Genomic DNA, 17318 nt, shown 5'->3' on the forward strand with positions numbered 1-17318 from the left:
CCATTCATTTCTAATGACCGGACATTTTTGACAGGGAACACCACAGGTGTACAAAAGTTAAATAAAACACCCAAAATGTTAAGTCATGGAACCTTATGACAATCAGATTAAATTAACTACATTTTCAGAGAGAAAACTTGTAAATCAGTCCAAATCGACCGAAACACAGCAGGAGGGTTAAAAACGTGTTGTGTATTTGAGGTTTAAAAAGGCTTCTGAAGTTAGTCATTTCTACTTTAAAATGTCAGGCTTGATTTTCACATGTGAAAAATATATCAACCCCTTGAAAAATGTCCTTTATTTGTTGTGGGTTTGATTCCCACAGTGGACCAGTATGAAAAAAGTATGAGAACGTTTGAACTCAACTTCTAAGTCCCTCTGGATAAGAGCGTCTGCTAAAATGTAGAGCAACTGTAGAGGCTGGCCCTTGTGATAACTCTCCATCATCTTAAATAAAAACAAACGTGACACTAATCAAATGTCCCAGTTTACATGAGCACCGATTTAAACTTGCTCTTCTCCTGACAGGCTAATTAAATCTGATGTTTTTCACAGCGGAAAGATGAAACGGTGCTGAGGTCACAGGGACTGCTAAAGTGTATAGGCCTATGAATGTACATCAGAGACCGACAACAGGTAAACACATTCTGCAGTGATCTCACTGGCTGCACTGAGCTACACACAACTACTCAACTCCTCTACCAATTAACATCACTGAATCCCTGAGGTTACTGGAGGATCGTCAGAGGAGGGGTAGGACCATCCTTATTGAATTACATTTTTTTTTCAATAGTGAAACATTGAAAAAGTTATTTTTAGATAAAACTATACTAAATATATTAATGTAACCAAATAATTGATTAAAACACACTGTTTGCAATGAAGGTATACAGTAGCCTATTACTATAGTGTAGCCGGAGGACAACTAGCAACCGCAGGGCTCTCCAGATGGTGGTGCGGTCTGCCCAACACATCACCGGGGGCTCACTGCCTGCCTTCCAGGACACCTACAGCACCCGATGTCACAGGAAGGCCAAAAAGATAATCAAGGACAACAACCACCAGAGCCACGGCCTGTTCACCCCACTATCATCTAGAAGGTGAGGTCAGTACAGGTGCATCAAAGCTGGGACCGAGAGACTAAAAAACAGCTTCTATCTCAAGACCATCAGACTATTAAATAGCCATCACTAGCCAGCTACCAGCCGGCTACTCAACCCTGCACCTTAGAGGCTGCTGCCCTATATACAGCCTTATTCTAAAATGAATTCAATAGTATTTTTTCCTTTTGCAAATGTGACCCAATTCAGGAAACTAGGCGTATGTCGCGGATCACTACTTCAACTTTTTTTTTTTTTAATCAAAATGCGTTTTGGGGCAGAAATGCCTTCTGGAACATGTGAACTTTCATGTGCCTTCTTGTATGCCATCTGTAAATATGAATTAAATTTTTAACCTCTCTAGCGTCCCATCTGGCCAACATCCAGTGAGATTTCAGAGCGTCAAATTCAAATACAGAAATACTCATTTATAAAAATTCAGAAAACAAAACATATTTTAGATAGGTTTAAAGATGATCTTCTTGTGAATCCAACCACGGTGTCAGATTTTTTAAAGGCTTAACGGCGAAAGCATACCTTACGATTATTTGAGAACATAGCCCAGGTACCAGCTAAGCAGAAGCGTTACAAAAATCAGAAATAGAGATCAAATTAATCCCTTACCTTTAATGATCTTCATATGGTGGCACTCAGAAGACATTAATTTACTCAATAAATGTTCCTTTTGTTCGATAATGTCTCTTTATATCCAAAAACCCCAGTTTTGTTTGTGCGTTTTCTTCAATAATCCACAGGCTCAAACGCAGTCAAAACAGGCAGACAAAAAATCCAAATTGTATCCGTAAAGTTCATAGAAACATGTCAAACGATGTTTATATTCAATCCTCAGGTTGTTTTTAGCTTAAATTATCTATAATATTTCAACCGGACAATAACGTTGTCAATATAAAAGGTAAACAAGAAATGCACTCTCTCGGGATTGCACATGAAAAAGCTCTGTGACACGTCAGGGTCCACTCATTCAGACTGGTCTTACTCCCTCATTTATAAGAATACAAGCCTGAAACAATTTCTAAAGAATGTTGACATCTAGTGGAAGGCATAGGAACTGCAAATGGAGTCCTAAGTCAATGGATACTGTAATGGCATTGAATAGAAAACTACAAAACCAAAAAATAAAATAATTCCTGAATGGATTTTTCTCAGGTTTTCGCAGTGTTTTCTATCCAAATCTACCAGTTATATGCATATCATATCTTCTGGGCCCGAGTAGCAGGCAGTTTAATTTGGGCATGCTTTTCATCCAAAATTCAGAATGCTGCCCCCTACCCTAGAGGTTTTAAATTAAGAGCCTAGTTGGTTTAGCCACAGAAAAAGTCAGCAACCTTCCTGCTAGATTGGCTGAGCTAATGAGCAAGCTGGACATGCCAAGAGATGAGTTCAGATTGGTCTGCCATATAGCACGCTTCTGTCTATTTGAGTTGGTCAATGTGTAGGTAATCCTGTCTAACGTGGCTTTAAAAAAAAAAAAATTATGTATCGAGTAGTAGAACTGCATAAGCGTTGCTCTCCACCTTCTGGACCGAGTTTTGAAATCAGTGGAATTAGAGTATGATAGCTAAGGAGATGGAGAAAACACCTGTCTCCGGATTACATCTTCAAACTAAGGGCAACCATTGCATCCGTGACAGGGAGAGGCGTCCATCCATTACGTATACGGATAAGATAGTCTAGCTAGCTACGTTTACAGATATTACACGGTAAACCAACAGAAAGTCATTTTCATTTCAAGTTAAAGTGTACTGTTAGCTAGCTGGCTCGCTAGCTAACATTATGAGTATGATCTTATTATTCATATCTCAGAGCCATTTTCTTTGCGAGTTGTAGCCGAATGTCAGCTAGCTAACATAGAACCTGGTTGGTTAGCTATCTGCAGATTCATGCAGGGTAGTATGCAAATATCCATTTCAATAGAATGTCACTGTGACAACTGTTGGGTACATTGACTTTAATTCTGGAGTACATTGTCTTCAATACAAAACCTAGGAGGCTCATGGTTCTCACCCCCTTCCGTAGACTTACACAGTAATTATGACAACTTCCGGAGGACGTCTTCCAACCTATCAGAGCTCTTGCAGCATGAACTGACATGTTGTCCACCAAATCAAAGGATCAGAGTATGAATCTAGTACTGAAAACATAAGCTACAGCTAGCTAGCACTGCAGTGCATAACATATGCTGAGGTGTTTTTTCAAAGAGAGAAATACAGTTTTGAACTAATCAATTTCTTCCAAAGTGAAGGAGAAGCAAGAGAGAGAGGTAGCTATATTTAGTTGTATTTCTTTCTTCACTTTTTTAGCCTACTCCAACACACAGCTCAATGAGAAAGGGGTGCTAGGTTAGCTAGGTGGCTATGGCTATCCACCACTGGAACTCTTCCAAGTCAAGTTAAGCATTTGATTTTATAAATGTATTGCCACCAGAGCCCGCTGGTGTAACTACTAAACTGTACTGCATGATTGTATCGGGTTTACTAACGTGTTAGTTCTAGTAGCTATGTTGACTATGACGTGACAACGATGTAGGCTGTGTGTAGCAGTTAGCAGTCATGATATGAACGTTTGACTTGGAAAGTTTTTTTTTCTCGCCTGGTCACAGTCTACAAGCGAAGGGAAAATGTGAGAAGAGGAGAACTTGAACTTGAAAGATTGTTGCAAAAAGGAATTATATATACAATGAGCAAATTGATCATGCTGTTTTTATGTGGCTGCTATGAAAGTGAACTGTGTTTGTGTGTGATCAGAGGTGTATTCATTCCACTGATTCTGTTGAAAAACGTTTCTTAGAAAATGGAACGAAGATAAACATACCTGAATTTGTCCAATAGAAACTCTCGTTTGCAACTGTGAGACTAATGTAGGCAAGAGTGTGCATGGCGGTATTGAATGTGTCACTGTCACCTTGATTATGCACAATTCTCTCAACCTGTGTGTACCTTCATTGTAAAGTCTCATTCATAGGCTAGGTTGTAGCAACCTTATGATGGGTACAGGAATCTTTTAAGTATCATGTAGTAACCTAAATCTATCGCTGTTACATTGAGCTGGGTGAATGGAATATGAATGACAGTCATCCAATATGCTGTAATGGAAATAAGGCCATGATCATTAACAAAATAATCATCCTCCCTCATCTTAAATGGCACCGACCACCACTGCCTGAGGTACTGGATAGCTGTAAGATACAGTAGCACAAATAGCAGACACCTACTGTCTGAGCTGGGATGAAAAACAATGAGGCATGAAGCACACACATCATCCCACCAGATCAGAGAGAGCGTGGGACATGACAAGTCTCATGCCTGAAAAAGGAGAGGAGATTTGTTCAGGGAAGAAAAGAGAGTGAGGGATGGGAAAGGGGGAGGCAGATATGTAAGAAAGAGAGAGAGAAAACCCTCGCATGCAGCCTCAGAACCTGCTGACTCACTGCAACCTCCATGGGCTGGCTCTGGCTCCCCTTCAGAAGGACAAAGTGACACTTCCCATCGTACTCCACGCGCGATGATGGGAAGCTTTAAATAAAAGACCGCATTAAGGCTATAATGGCGCCAGAGGGGATGGCTGCCGTTTTACAGGCTCCTAATCAACTGTGCTATTTTTATTTTTATATTTTTTTGTAACTCATTTTGTACATAATGTTGCTGCTACCATCTCCTATGACCGAAACGAGCTTCTGGACATCAGAACAGTGATTACTCACCTCGAGCTGGACAAAGATTTTTATTTAATGAGTCCCACACGAAGGATATAATGCTTTGTCAAGACAAGGCCCAAATTCCATTGTTGGTTAATTAAGGGCTTGATAGTAAGCATTTCACAGTAAGGTCTACACCTGTTGTATTTAGCGCATGTTTTTATTTTTTATATAACTAGGCAAGTCAAATTCATATTGACAAATTACAGCTTAACTCGGCCAAACCCGGGCCAATTGTGTGCCGCCCTAGGGACTCCCAATCACAGCCTGTTGTGATACAGCCTGGAATCAAACCAGGGTCTGTAGTGATGCCTCTAGCACTGAGATGCAGTGCCTTAGACCGCTGCGCCACTCGGGAGCATGTAACAAGAAACATTTGATTTGAAATGAAATAGCAGCTCCCTAGGATGTATAATAGTCAAACACCTTTCTCATCAGAACAGACCGATGTGAGAGAGGGGCCAGTGAATCAGTGAGGCTAGTGCAGAGTGTGTAATAACTGATGCTAAAAATAAAACTCCTGAGCAGACAGACAGCAGTAGGAGGTGAAGGGACAACACCGAGGAAGTGAGAGGAAGACATGGATGCAAGAGGGAACACAGAGACGGGAGAGACAGCTCATTGCCCAGCAGTCAGTCAGTAGACATATCAACATCCTCTGTCTAGCCCATTCAGAAAACACACTCATTGACTATCATTGACTTGTATTTCCGATGGCAAGACAATACCTCATTGTCCCCAGCTGACAGTAAATAGTCCTATAGTTATCCTTAAAGCCTGTGATGGCACAGCTTCAGTCATCAACAGGGTTACGGGTTCAAGAAGAAAGTCAGCTCAAATACTGCTGTTTAGGAATGGTACACAGAAATAAGATTGCACTACCATCACATTCAAATCAGCCATCGACTCGGTTTGCCAACGGTCTTTGACCATGAGGGAACGCAACCCTCCATGCATTAAATCAAATATCCAGAATAGACCTTACCATGCTAACCTCAGAGAGCAGTGTAAAGTGAAGTTTCCTCTTCTGTCTGTGTGTATTCTCAGTAGCAGTGTCCCTGACCAAGCCTTTGGCTCGTCTCTGTGACTGACTCCCAACTCGTCCCTGCAACGCTGCATGAGATGTGACTAGATTCACCCAACTACAACAACACAGAGCCATGGAACAGTCCACAGGGCCAGCAGTAATGACAGCCCAGAGTAGACACTGAAAAAAGCATACACTCTGTCCTCACACACTGCACTATAAAGCCCATGTACTAAAGTACTGTATACAGTTTGTAGAGATGATCTTATTTTCAGACAGTTTGCTACAGCAGGAAAATAATCCTGCAACAACAGGTAATGTGAATTATAATGAATTGACATTTTTGTAGGGGTTGATACAGAGAAAATCAAGTTTCAAAGTAGAAATGACAAACTTCAGAAATCTTGTTAAAACCTCAAATACACTCCAAGTTTAACATTTCCTGTGATCAAATTATGATCCTACATCTGTAGGGAAAGAACATCTGGCTTAATTTTTCCTGGTTTGGTACTGTATTGTACTGTAATAAATGAATAATGATACAAACAAGATAATGCATTAAATATTTTCTAATGATAAATTCAGCATGTTGTAATGTGGTAACGCGTAGTGGGATCAGTATATTAGGTTCACATGGGGTACAGGAGCTGGTTGTCTCCAGGTAAAGACAGAGCACAGTGAGGAGCACTGCCTCTGTGCCTCAGACCCAGTAGATACTTCATATTTCCTCATTTGAATTTCAAATCAGGGAAAAGCTACATGCTGTGCTCTGAAATCAACCTGGACTCAGGGGTAGACATAACATAGTTAATGTAAATCCGGGACACTCCAATTACTCCAACACTCCAACTGTTCCCCGGTAGGCCGTCATTGTAAATAAGAATTTGTTCTTCACTGACTTGCCTAGTTAAATAAAAGTTAAATAAAATTAAATAAAAAATTAGTATGATATGTTACGTTTCATATGGTATGTATTCATTTGTGGATGTCCATCATCCATTTCGTATAATATGTTATGAATTGTCATTTATACATTATGTTATGAATTGGAATTCCTACGATATGTTGCAAATTTGCAAAACGTAGGATATGTTATGAATTCCAATTTGTTGTGGATAACATTAGCTAGGTAGGTGGCTAAAGCTAACATTAGCTAGGTGGCTAACATTAGCGAGGCTAGGGGTTAGGATTAGGAGTTAGGATAAACGTTTAAGGCTAAAGGGTTAAGGTTAGAGTTAGGGTTATGGTTAGGGGAAAGGTTAGCTAATATGCTAAGTAGTTGCAAAGTAGCTAAAAAGTCATAAGTAGTGGCAAAGTTGCTAATTAGCTAAAGTTGATGAGATTCGAACACGCAAAGTCCACCCATCCACCATGACCCACCAACCGACTTTAGTTTTTGTCTTAAAGTAACCTTCTGTCTTGTCTAACCATACCAAATGTAACATATCATACTAATTTGAGTGTCCTGGATATACATTTACTATGTTACATCTAGTATATAAGGCCAGGCTGCTGAAATTCCAGCAGCACCCTCAAGCACCTAACACACACACACACACACACACACAGTCCAAGTAACACACACACTATGACAAACTCTTGTATCTGCATGACCCCTGGGTGAGACAGACACAGATGTGCCCCATGTTTGCCAGACAGACATACAGCAGCGTAGAGACAGACAGAGAGACAGACAGTTCTCTGTCTGGAGAGTGGTGTGATGCAGTGTCACCCCAGCAGTTCTCTTCCGTCCAAGTCTCTCAGTAGACAGGAATCAGGCAGTGCTCTGGGATGGTGAGATCTAAACTGGAACAGGAGTGTTCCAGCATACCACCCTGCATACCACTGCTGGCTTGCTTCTGAAGCTAAGCAGGGTTGGTCCTGGTCAGTTCCTGGATGGGAGACCAGATGCTGCTGGAAGTGGTGTTGGAGGGCCAGTAGGAGGCACTCTTTCCTCTGGTCTAAAAAAAAAAATATCCCAATTCCCCATGGCAGTGATTGGGGACACTGCCCTGTGTAGGGTGCTGTCTTTCGGATGGGACGTTAAACGGGTGTCCTGACTCTCTGACGTCATTAAAGATCCCATGGCACTTATCGTAAGAGTAGGGGTGTTAACCCCGGTGTCCTGGATAAATTCCCAATCTGACCCTCAAACCATCATGGTCACCTAATAATCCCCAGTTTACAATTGGCTCATTAATCCCCCTCCTCTCCCCTGTAACTATTCCCCAGGTCGTTGCTGCAAATGAGAACATGTTCTCAGTCAACTTACCTGGTAAAATAACGGATAAATAAAAAAAATATAAAAAAATAATGTTAACAACCCTTTAAGGCTGCTGCCTGTATAGGCTAGATGACAGACAGCTGTGCCTGAGAGAGGGATTTAACACAAACAAACTCCAAAAATAAGATGACGATTATAGGGATGGAGCAATAAAAGTATACTTAGTGCTGATGACTGAAGAGCTAAGGATCTAATAGAGAACATGTGACAAACTCATTCCACGGAGAGCCAAGTGTCTGTGGGTCTTCGCACCACCCTTGTATTTGATTGAGAGAATTATGGTCACTAATTAGTAAGGAACTCACCTGGTTGTCTAGGTCTTAATTGAAAAACAAAAAACCTGCAGAAACTGCCCTCTGTGGAATTTGAGACCCCTGTAATAGAGATTTACTATCATAGCCTAGTTCCAGTTTTCAGAGCCAAACAAAAAGAGGATATATGTCAGTGGAGGCTGCTGAGTGGAGAACGGCTCATAATAAATGCTGGAAGGGAGCGAATGGAATGGAATGGAAACCATGTGTTTGATGTATTTGATACCTTTCCACTTATTCCGCTCCAGCCATTACCATAAGCCCCTCCTCCCCAATTAAGGTGCCACCAACCTCCTGTGGATAGCTGATTGAATCAAGAGATAAAAAAACTTGACTACATCTATTCGCAAGGCAGATGGTCATTTGATGAGGTGAGATGTTTTGGTACGCATTCTTCACATAACTGGCTCACAGGAAGGCAATAAAAAAAAAGCTATTTCATAATATACTTGGTTTAATTAGCCAAGTTCTGAAAATGAAATGGCTACTTTGTTCTAAAGGTTGCAGCATTAATCCAATCCTGCGTTGTTCAAATTCAAGGAGAGAAGACAACAGCTATCCAAATATCAACATGCCATTCAATCTAAAACGACAGGTTTTTTGTACAAAAACAACCACAAAACTTATACTTTGGACAACCACAAAAGCTGTCCAAAGTCAGTGCCTGCATAAAAATATGAATTCCAGTAGCAAACTGTTCACAACTGTCACAATCTGATTGCCGCAGTCAGATAGGATACAACAGTAATGGAGAATACAGCCCTATGGAGAGAACCATGGAGCTTCATAAAGAGGTCAATTGTCCACTGAACACAAAACCATAACAGTTTTTCCCCTATATTCATTTAGCAGTGGCGGGCTACCACTGCTAAATCATTGCCGCTACTCAAAAAAATATGATTTCAAATATTTTATTTATTTTGGAAGATAATTCTCAGGATGTTACAATGTTTTCAGTGTAAACATAAATGACCAAAACCAGATATGAATTAGTGATAATGCCAGAGTTTGGAGGATATATTGGCACGGGTGTGTTATACAACTGCTTACCAACATATTCAAATAATAATTGACATATTTTCAGAAAATATTATATTTTTCTGCATTTATTTATGCTATTTCATTCATCCACGAGATATAGTTTGGACACAAATTTTATGTTGCTACCCAAGCCATCTGGTCGTTAGTTCTATTGGTTCGGTTGCCAGAGACACGACCCAGTCGTTAAGTCTTTTTGTTCTGCATATATGGACACGGCCCAGTTGTTTAATCTAAATGTTCCATTGCCATACTGGCTGACGTCGTACTTATCCCTTGCTTGCTAGCTTACAGTCATGTCAAACAGTGCAGCCAGAATAACAGCAAAGTAGCTGCATTTGAGTTTGTTTAAGCTGTTTTCTAGTGACATTTATTGGATCCATCCATAACAATGAGCTAATGATGCGCGATTTCGCCTGGCATAGAAAATGTGCTCTCTCGTCAGGACACTGTTGTTAAGAGGAGCTAGCCAACAACACAGCTAACACAATCACCTCAAACTGAAGCTGGAAAGACTGCAAACTAGCTGCATTTAGTTTTGTTTGACCTGTTTTCTATTGACATTACTTTGTATAGATCCATAAAAATTATGACAGCTGATTCATTATTTTGACTGACTGAGAAAAGCTGTCTGTCTGTCTGTCTCATCCTGGCTCCCAACACGCTCATTACTATGGGACAGCTGGAGATCAAATTTCAATATTGAAACGATGTTCCAAATGTTGGAGAGTCAGCTGTTGAAAGCCAAATGCTAGAAATGGGAGATAATGTCGAGATGCTTTTTATAGTGGTGATCAAGTTTATAAATTGCCTGGCTGGGCTGATGAGATAGTGGATTGCTCATTGAGATGGAACAGAGTAAATAGGCATTTCAAAGTCATAGCTTTAGCCAGTGGTAACTTGTAGAATAGACATCGGATGGAATGCGATTTTAACAAATCAGCATTCAGGATTAGACCCACCCGTTGTATAATAGAGCTACAGTATATACACCTTCCAACATTGAGCTGCACCCCCCCCTAATTTTTACCCTCAGAACAGCCTCAATATCCTCTCCTCTACCTATCCTCTGGCTATCCTCTCCTCTACATATCATCTGGTTATCCTCTCCTCTACCTATCCTCTGGCTATCATCTCCTCTACCTATCCTCTGGCTATCATCTCCTCTATCTATCCTCTGGCTATCCTCTCCTCTACCTGTCCTCTGGCTATCCTCTCCTCTACCTATCCTCTGGCTATCCTCTCCTAAACCTATCCCCTGGCTATCCTCTCCTCTACCTATTCTCTGGCTATCCTCTCCTCTACCTATACTCTGGTTATCCTCTCCTAAACCTGTCCTCTGGCTATCATCTCCTCTACCTATCATCTGGTTATCCTCTCCTCTACCTATCCTCTGGTTATCCTCTCCTCTACCTATCCTCTGGTTATCCTCTCCTCTACCTATCCTCTGGTTATCCTCTCCTCTACCTATCCTCTGGTTATCCTCTCCTCTACCTATCCCCTGGTTATATTCTCCACTACCTGTCCTCTGGCTATCCTCTCCTAATTTTTACCCTCAGAACAGCCTCAATACCCTCTCCTCTACCTATCCTCTGGCTATCCTCTCCTCTACCTATCCTCTGGTTATCCTCTCCTCTACCTATCCTCTGGCTATCATCTCCTCTACCTATCCTCTGGCTATCCTCTCCTCTACCTATTCTCTGGCTATCCTCTCCTCTACCTATACTCTGGTTATCCTCTCCTAAACCTGTCATCTGGCTATCATCTCCTCTACCTATCCTCTGGCTATCCTCTCCTCTTCCTCTACCTAACCTCTGGCTATCCTCTCCTCTTCCTCTACCTATCCTCTCCTCTCCTCTACCTATCCTCTGGCTATCCTCTCCTCTACCTATCCTCTGGCTATCCTCTCCTCTTCCTCTACCTATCCTATCCTCTCCTCTCCTCTACCTATCCTCTGGCTATCCTCTCCTCTACCTATCCTCTGGTTATCATCTCCTCTTCCTCTACCTATCCTCTGACTATCCTCTCCTCTTCCTCTACCTATCCTCTGGCTATCCTCTACCTATCCTCTGGTTATCCTCTCCTCTACCTATCCTCTACCTATCCTATCCTCCTCTGGACCCCTTTTTATTTCTCGTCTTTATTTTCACAAGGTTTCAAAGCGTTCCACAGGGATGCTGACCCATGTTGACTCCAATGCTTCCAACAGTTGTGTCAAGTTGGATGGAAGTCTTTGTATGGTTGACCATTCTTGATACACATATGAAACTGTTGAGCGGGAAAAACCCAGCAGTATTGCAGTTCTTGACACAAAGTGCGCCTGTCACCTACTACTATACCCCATTCAAAGGCACTTACATTTTTTGTCTTGCCCATTCAACCTCTGAATGGCACACATACACAATCCATTTCTCAATTGTCTCAAGGCTTAAAAATCCTTCTTTAACCTGTCTCCTCCCCTTCATCTACAATGATTGAAGTGGATTTAACAAGTGACATCAATAAGGGATCATAGCTTTGACCTGGATTCACCTGGTCAGCCATGTTTCCTCTAAGCTGTGGATGTGCGCTTAGTGCAGAAGAAATATCAGCTCGCCCAGAGAAGCACAAGATTTAACTTAATTGAACTTTCTAGAGTTTTCCCCGCAACGTTTCCCTTTATGGTGGGAATTGCGATGAAATCAATGCAATATTAGCCACTTTCAATGCAACATGCCGAAACAAAACAAACTATGCAAGACTTAACATTTTATCTTTATTCAACTAGGCAAGTCAGTTAAGAACAAATTCCTATTTTCAATGACAGCCTAGGAACAGGGGGTTAACTGCCTTGTTCAGAACGACAGATTTTTACCCTGTCGGCTCAGGGATTCGATCTTGCAACCTTTCGGCTCTCACCACTAGGCTACCTGCCAGCTACCCGCTGCTCCAGTATGCAAAACTAACCAAGAGATGTTGTTGTAGGCATGACTCAGGCACATACAGGCATGACTCAGGCACATACAGGCATGACTCAGGCACATACAGGCATGACTCAGGCACATACAGGCATGACTCAGGCACATACAGGCATGACTCAGGCACATACAGGCATGACTCAGGCACATACAGGCATGACTCAGGCACATACAGGCATGACTCAGGCACATACAGGCATGACTCAGGCACATACAGGCATGACTCAGGCACATACAGGCATGACTCGGGCACATACAGGCATGACTCGGGCACATACAGGCATGACTCAGGCACATACAGGCATGACTCAGGCACATACAGGCATGACTCAGGCACATATTCTACACAGACCTAATTTGTCTGATTCTCTGTAATAATGGTATGAGAATAATTAGGCATTTTATTTTCTAAAGCGGTTTCTTGCATCAAACAACAAAACAACATTTCACTCACTCACCTCCTTATCTGAAGGACAAGTGAATAAACAGGTTAATGTCAAGCCCTGCATGTTTTTTTTAAGTCTCATGGAATGTTGGCTTCCTTTGAACACCACACACTGGCATTTTCTCCATTTTTTGGGATGGTAGGCCGTCTCTAGTAGGCCTACATGATGATCAAATAGCCACAGTAGCCTATTTGACCACTGTTAAAACAAACTTAAAGCGGGTACAGTTTGCACTCAGCAGACCTGAAATTTTCTCAGTGATTTAAAAAATGAGAGGAAACATTGCTGGTCTGTCTATGTCATGGAAAGAGCAGGTGTTCTTAATGTTTTGAATACTCATCTTTGAGAACTAACAATCACCAAAATAAAAACAGACTAGTCAAAGAATATCAAAAAGTTTTTTTAAATGTCTTGGCATTGGGCCCCCACTGATTTTATTATGATGTTTGAATCACTCAGATAACATAAGAGCAAAAACCATTGCAAAAAAATATGAATTGCAGTAAACTAGTTTTAAAACTGTAAAATTGTACCTCTGCCACAATGGCAAAATGTGTAGAATTGCAGAAAGATCTTTCAAATAGCAAAATGTTGTCTCTGCGACCAAGAGGGCCTTTAAAAATGTTGATCGGACACCGCAGCGTGAGCTGCGCACACTACCCCCCCACACACACACACACACACACACACCCGCCACCACCCCCCCACACTAACTTTGCCATAGCTGCTGAAAAAAATCCTGGGGAAAACAGTGCACAACCAAATCACTGAACCTGACCAATGAGCATGTCCACTGTATCAGTGTGACACACATTACAAAGTTTGTGTTGGTTAAAAACACTGAAGAGTTGTTCACCTTTTACAAGAACGCCAACTGTGGGGCGGCAGGGTAGCCTAGTGGTTAGAGTGTTGGACTAGTAACCAAAAGGTTGCAAGTTCGAATCCCCGAGCTGACAAGGTACAAATCTGTCGTTCTGCCCCTGAACAGACAGTTAACACACTGTTCCTAGGCCGTCATTGAAAATAAGAATTTGTTCTTAACTGACTTGCCTAGTAAAATAAATAAATAAATAAATAAATAATTATTGAAGCTTGTGTTTCTGAGAGGGTGTGATGTGGGACCATGTGTGCCGTTTGGATCAGTGTCTTAGCGTGTTATGCATACAGCCACGTGTCTGTTTGTGTCTGTTTGTGTGCGTGTGTGCATAAGCATCAATCAATCTGAGTGTGGGTGTACTGTGTGAGATGGGAGTGTCTGGGGAGAATCAGGCAAGTGGACTAGGGTAAATAAGTGGTCTGGGGTAAATAAAATAATAAATAAAGGGGCTATCAAACACTGGGATCAATCACGCACCCCTCTGATCCAGAGTCATGGGATTCGGTCATGGGAAAACCCAAGCCTACTTGATGGTAGGCATTTCCCGACATCCTCAGGACATGGATAGATATCCAATTTCGAAGTCCCTCTTGAGTGATCTGCCTGATGGGATAGCTGCACTATATAATGACAGGGCTGAATTAAACAGAAACAGAGCACTATACAGCATCTTCCTTGAGGTAAACATGAAGGGGAGTGAGAGGGTTGACGGTCAGTAAGAGTGTGTGTGGTTCAAGCCATCGGTCCACCCTGGTACGCAGGCTTAACGTAGGGATGCATAGTGCAGAGGTAAGCCACATTACTGTACAGGGATTTTAATGCCTGATGAAACTTATGATAAAGATGAAAGCACTTTGTGAGCAATAGTATGCCAGTATATCTGGCAATATATACAACATAAGTGCTCAAGGATTGACTGTCATCATGGATCTGAATTCCCTCTCATCCATGGGCAAAAAAGCAAGATGCCACCCACCTGAGTGGTCATATAACAGAATAAAACATAATAGAATAGAATAGGATATAATAGAATAGAATATTATAGAATATAATTTAATAAATGTGCTCTCTTCTGTCCACTGCATGGCCTCTATCACCAGGAGGCTAACAATCAGCCTAAGGCTAAACAGGCTCCAGGCATAAGCAACATATGCGGTCGCTCTGGGCCCCTGGCCACTAGGGGAACTCGGATCCAATTATTTTTTTGTTGTGCGTCTGCAGTTTTTCTCTTGTTTTGTCAGTCACTGACAGTCACTCAATTCGCCATTACATTTACATTTAAGTCATTTAGCAGACGCTCTTATCCAGAGCGACTTACAAATTGGTGCTTTCACCTTATGACATCCAGTGGAACAGCCACTTTACAATAGTGCATCTAACAATTTTTAGATTGGTAAATTAGTCTAGCCAGTTATCTAAAATTGTAGTAATCATGGCTGTATACCTAACCGGCACACAGGACATGTGGCCACGGGCCCCACATTGATTTTGTTAGTCATTCTCACTCAGATATAATTAACATGTCATAAGTCATGGCAAAATGTGTAGAATGCAGGAAATTAGCTTTAAAACATTTCTCTCTTTCCCATGGTGAAATTAATACAATTGCATAACAATCACTAAATGTCCTCTCAGCCCCAAGGCAAAATGTTTAGAACTGCAGAAAGCTCGCTTTAAAACTGCAAAAATGTATCTCTGCCCCATGGTAAAATTGCATGAAATGTATTATAACATTTTGAAATTGGCAAAATGCGTAGAACTGCAGAAAACTTGCTTTAAACTGCAACATTTTCTCTACACCTCATGGCAAAATGTGTAGAGTTGCAGTAAATTAACATTAAAACGTACATTTTTTCCCTCCCCTGTCAAGAGGGAGCACACTAAAAAATGTTGCCCACTTGGTGGAGGGCAGGGGGGGGGGGGCAACCAAATCTTGCTTAGAGCCCCCAAAAGGCTAGCACTGGCCCTGACTTCACTATGCCACACTGGGCCACTGTAATACTAACACCAAATATGATCTTATTAGTTTTATTTCTTGTGTGTTTTTGTTCTACCTTATGTTATTTTTTGTGCTACATTTATATTGATTACTGCATTGTTGGGTTTGGAGCTTGCAAGAAAGGTTTCACTGTACTTCTGCATGTGACATTGAAACTTGATCCACACTGGGACACTGTGATACTGATATAGATATTGCTGTGTATGATCATCAACTTTTTATTCTCATTACTGGGAACGCCTATTACATCTAATTGACTTCTTCTTCATTATTTGTGTTGGTCTACTAGCTTTATATGACAACATGGCTATATGACTATCGTGGAGAACAAGCTAAGTTTGTTATTAAAGCTGTCAGTTGGGGCGAGGGCTGAGCAGAGGATGTGAGGGAAATAGCCGCGTCATTGACGCTACAAGTTGTGCCTCTGGAGCCCTAGAACCAATGACTGTATGCCTAGAACGCACCATGGAAATGGACTATTCATTCATTCCGTATCACCTCATGCCACACACACATCGCCTTCACACAATGTCCCGACGACATGGGATATTATGAAAGGCCATGGGCATGTTCCACCATAAAGATCCCGAATCAAATGTGCTCTGTCCTTTTAGGAAGCGCAAATGCAGTCGTATGGAATGGAATTATTGCAGAATAGCCCAGCAATGACATGTTCTCCCTTGCGAAATATTACATTGTGCTAGGCATTTCGCTCCAGCGTGCCTTTTACATAGTAACGTCACATCAAGAGGAAAAAACATAATATAACGGAATCGAGCATAGTTTACGAATGGCCTTTTAAAACATGTTATAATAAAACAATCAGGGATACATACATGTTTTACAGCCATGTGAAAGAATTTGTTTGGAAGTAAGGAGAGATTGTAGCATAATAAAAAAAACTATTCCCTATGATGAGATGGAAGCACAGCAAATATAAAATGTATTAATACAATGCTAAATGTATTACAATGCTAAATGTTGCCACCTACCTTCAAGTCAAACACACATCCAGGTGTGGACTGTTGACGTTGTGCACCGCGGGCAAATCAATCCAATACTGCCTCTGCCCCGTCCTTATTCCCTGCTTTGAGGGAACAGCAGTATATGACGGAGTCAAGAGCTTCGAACGAGTATGAGGAAGAGAAGGAGAGCGAAAGAGGGAGGAACGAAGGCTAGGAGTAGAGGAGAAAACGTGCAAGTCTCCGGATGTCAGCGAACAGCGCTTGCTTGCTTTTACTCCAAGCAGAGAATGGCCTTCAATTCACGTTACCTAACAACGATTTTGGCACTGCAATGGCTTTGATTTAATCATTGGCACAAAACAAACGCCTATCGAGGTACAATATGCAATGGAACAGTCTCTTTTCGCGTTCAGAAGATAATAATAAGCTTAGTGAAGTGGTCCATCACATCAAGACAGGGCCTTAACATTGACTTATTAATTGCTTAAATGTGACATAATCACCATTTATGTATAAACTATAGCAGGACTATTGAGATAACATGCATGTATAGTCCTTATTCTTGGTTAAAAAATAACACTATACTGGTCCAATTGATA

General features: G+C 41.4%; 1 protein-coding gene across 8 annotated transcripts in view; it reads right to left on the bottom strand.

Moving 5' to 3' along the window:
• LOC115143415 (band 4.1-like protein 1) overlaps positions 1–16955 on the bottom strand; it is a 174917-nt gene extending 157962 nt beyond the window's left edge. For 3 of the 8 annotated variants that reach the window (XM_065001951.1, XM_065001952.1, XM_029683826.2), the window contains exon 1: positions 16747–16954. The gene's annotated coding sequence lies outside the window, so the exon portion shown is untranslated. Of the gene's footprint in view, positions 1–16746 lie in introns of all 8 variants that reach the window. The other 5 variants (XM_029683832.2, XM_065001950.1, XM_065001949.1 and 2 more) reach the window with 4 other exon arrangements.
• Positions 16956–17318: the final 363 nt, after the last annotated feature.

Source organism: Oncorhynchus nerka, linkage group LG15 (assembly GCF_034236695.1).
Source record: "Oncorhynchus nerka isolate Pitt River linkage group LG15, Oner_Uvic_2.0, whole genome shotgun sequence".
In the NCBI taxonomy this organism is placed as follows: Eukaryota; Metazoa; Chordata; class Actinopteri; order Salmoniformes; family Salmonidae; genus Oncorhynchus; species Oncorhynchus nerka.